Below are 4138 nucleotides of genomic sequence, written 5' to 3'. Positions count from 1 at the left end.
AACATCCTTAGTGAGTACCTATTTATTTCCAGTGGGGTAAGAATCTAAACTCCTTAACATGTCCTAGTTCCCCTCTTGACTCATTTCCTGCCCATCTTCCCTCCCCGACTTTATGCTCTACCTCTCACCGTGCTAATTACTCAGAGTGCCGCACATGGGCAAGACTCCCTCTCTCTTAACTTGAATGGTCTTCTCCCTTGCCTGGTGTTCCTTTGATCCCCATTTTGGCCTGTGTAGCCCCTACTGAGTTTCACATTCTTCCTCAAGAAACCACCCTAGTCCATCTAAGCCAGAACAGGCTGCGTCAAGTCTCCCTCCTCCTCTCCAGGAACCTAGCATAGGGAGTGGTGACCGTGACATTGTCTCTTCCCTCAGCGGTCTCTGAAGTCCTTAAATGTGGGCAGTATGCCTCAGGCCCTCTGCCTCCCAGTGACTGGCATGGTGTCAAGCCTTCCCTTGGCACTTGTTGAACGAGTGAATGAATGAATGAATGAATGAGTTTAGTCGCCACTCACAGTACTTGTGAGGATTAGATGATGACGTCTGAAAATACTTCACAAACTGTAAATGTGTTAGGGATATTTCTGAGAATCAAAGGCTGTAGGGAGGAAATAAATGTGCGAAGCAGGGCCCCCTGGACAGTGATACAAGAATGAGGTGGAGCCATGATGGCCGAGGAGTCCGGGGACTATCAGGACAGCGCTGGGCACAGCTTGGACGACCCGGGATGGCCCGTGAGAGGAGATACGCCTCCTGAGATACCAGCCTGGGCTGCACGAACTTGGGGGCAGACGTCACCGCATGGCTCTGGCTCCTCACACAGCACATAGTCCTTCAGTCAGGGGCTTGGCCAGTGAGAAAACACATTTCTAGCTTAGAACCAGAGCTTCCTTATGTTCCCGTGACCCTTCACTAGGGGGGACATGCAGACTTCTGGAACAATAAACTCATAGTCTTTATTAAAGACGTAGACTAGATTTTCATGGCATTTTGGTTAAGGCTCCAGAATGCCCATGTTCTCCCTGCCAATGATACTCCTCAGAGAGAGAGAGAACGCAAAAGAGAACACAGTAGTGTTATTTCTGTGGTCTGTGCACAATACCCACTTATGCCTCTGCCTGCCCCCACTCCCCGGCCCCAGAACATGGCGCTGGGGAAGCTAAACCTGAGTAGGCTGGCAGGGCTTGCAGCTGAGGTGGGTTCCCAATCCCCCATAAGAGCTAACCCAGATCTCAGGTTCTCTGCACTCCTTGGGCTAGAGAGACAGAAGGATGGAGACAGACAGAAGGGGCCAGGCCTCGATGTGGGAGTGGGGTGGGGATGGGGTGGTGGCTGGTCACGGACTTGTGGATGTTTCTGTCTCACAGCAATGTTATAACACCTGTGCCCTGATGACCATGGTGGTGTGATCACATTGGTGGCAACATTACCTTGAGGAAGAATAAAAGAGATGTGGATAAGAAGGTGGGCTTCTTCTCCTCACAGTCTCTATGGAGTAAATGAGGGCCCTCACATATCCAGGAAGGCAGTTAGATAGAGCATTCATTAGTTAACCATAAGTACTTATTCAGTACTTTTTTTTTTTTTTTAAGATTTTATTTATTTATTTGACAGAGATCACAAGCAGGCAGAGAGGCAGGCAGAGAGAGAGAGGAAGAAACAGGCTCCCTGCTGAGCAGAGAGCCCAGCACGGGGCTCGATCCCAGAACCCTGGGATCACGACCCGAGCCGAAGGCAGAGGCTTTAACCCACTGAGCCACCCAGGCGCCCCTTATTCAGTACTTTTATGGGCCAAATTGTGTCCTTTCCCAAACCCCTAGGTTGAAGCTCTAACCCCCAATGTGACTATATTTGGAGATAGGACCTTTAAGAAATTAACTAAGGTCAAATGAGGTCTGGAAGTTGAGGCCCTAATCAGAGAGGACTAGTGCCCTTGTAAGAAGATGACAGAAGACGAATAAGAAGAGAGTTCTCACCAAAACCCACCCCTGCCAGCACCTTAATCTTGACTTCAAGCCTCCCATGAGCCTTCGAGAGCTGTGAGAAAATGCATGTCTGCTGTTTAGGCCCCCAGCCTGTGGATTCTGTCATGATGGCCCCAGCCAGACCTATACAAATACCTACTATGTGCAAAGTCCTCTGTCTTTGTCAGTCGCAAATGAGGATCCCTGGAAAATTTCTGTGGGATTTTCCCTGTTTGAGACCCATTCTTTGAGTCTCCTTAAGTATCATTTCTTCTGTGACAGTATGGTTTAGGATAAAATTGTGGCCACCCAGAAGTTTTGAGAGAAACCACCACATATCCTTCATTAAATGCCACTTCCTCTGACTCCCTTTTCTCTCCCCTAAATTCAGAAGTTTGTGCACCCATGAGATAAGTGGGAGAAGGGTCATTCTCAATGCCCTGAGGTACAGGCTTTCTGCACAATCCTGTGGCCCCCTGACAGGCTGTGAGGAAGAACGTGGGTTCTGAAGTCCCCAGATCTTCCCAGTGCGCTGCATGAGTGTATTAAACTTTCCAGTCTTACTTAAAATAAAGCTCCTAAGAGACACATACGTCACTTCAAGTTTTCTCAGAATTATAATGACCTTTCTTTCTTTCAAGGGTTTATTTTCAGAAGCGGTTTGATACTTATCTCCAAATTAAGAGCTTTGTTTAGAGAGTTATTTAAATCAAGCGCCATTATGCATCTGAGCTGCAGTGGATAGAGAGTTCAGGTGGGGGGCCCCTGGGCTGTTGACTAAGTAGGCTTTGGTACCTGTCTCTGTGACCCCCCCATCCCCCCAGCTGCAGGAATGATGCCACTCACAGAATCTTTCATCTTACACTGATATCCTGCTCGGGGGGTGGAATATGGGGCAGGGATGTCAGCCTGGAATGTTCCAGATGACTCTGATGGGCAAGCAGAGAGGCTCCAAACACAAGTCCAACAGGGAATGACACCGAGAGCAGAGAGTCAGAATTCAGGGAGGTGGCAAGATGGGAAACCTACTCTCAGGAGAGACTATCATGATGCGGGGTATTCTTTTCTCTTTACCCTTAATTTCTCAACAAAGTCAGGAAAAAGGAAGAGAAGGAAAAGTTGAGAAAGGAGAATGTTGAGTTCTTTTAACAGACAGCTCTATTTTGTGGATTAATAATTCATAATGAACAGTGAATTACTACTACCCACACGGATTAAGAGCTCACAGGCAGCATGTCTTGGCCACTTAAAGTGGTCTGTGCAGGGAGCTGAAACCGAACATCTACTGGTCTTCAATGAGGTCTAGAACCATTCATCACGTAGGCAGGCTGTCCACAGAAAAAGTTTAAATGACCAATCAAGTATGAGAGTGACTCAACCTCACCACAAGCTATAGAAAGGCAAGTGGAAGATAATATATATATTTGCATCCCGAAGTTTACAATTTTTAAAAACAGATTTTATTTATTTATTTTAGAGAGAGAGAGATAGAGATAGCAATAGCACAAGCTGAGGAAGCAGGCTCCCTGCTGAGCAGGGAGCCCAATGCGGGGCTTGATACCAGGACCCTGGGATCATGACCTGAGCCGAAGGCAGGCGCTTAACCGACTGAGCCATCCAGGCACCCCCAAAGTTTACAGTGTTTAACAGGTTTTAGTTCTGAGTGAAGTGGGCCTCCATGTGTCTTTCCCTCCCACTCAGAGGACTATTGAAACAGCAGTAAGATGTGTGCAAGGGAATAAATTCAGTGGTGCACAGGGCAGCAGGTAGGCATGTCAGCAGAGTTTTTGACAATTCTCTAGAAGATGGAAAGCATATGGGATCAAATTGCCAAACAAACCACAGAGGGGGAAGCTGTGTCTGAGGCATAAAAGGATGCTGCAGTGAGAAAGTCAGATGCTTAAAAGGAGAGCCATCTTCCTGGGGGTTCTGGAAGGGGTACCAAGCTCTGAGTTGACAGAACGGTTAAGTTGGAATGGAATGTGGGTTGGCCACCAGGATGACCATTTGCAGGGAGATCTGTGGAGCAGCTAACCTGGCTGCCCACCCTCACTCCCACCACTTCCCTGCCATGGGTGTGGAGCAGCTGGCCATGTACTCATCACCTTCAGTAATGAGAGTGCTGTTCAGGGGAACTCGACAGTTGGCTAGGGGAGCGCTAGGTCTCCTCAAGT

Source organism: Mustela nivalis (assembly GCF_964662115.1).
Source record: "Mustela nivalis genome assembly, chromosome: 10".
In the NCBI taxonomy this organism is placed as follows: Eukaryota; Metazoa; Chordata; class Mammalia; order Carnivora; family Mustelidae; genus Mustela; species Mustela nivalis.
This window is presented reverse-complemented; position numbering follows the sequence as displayed.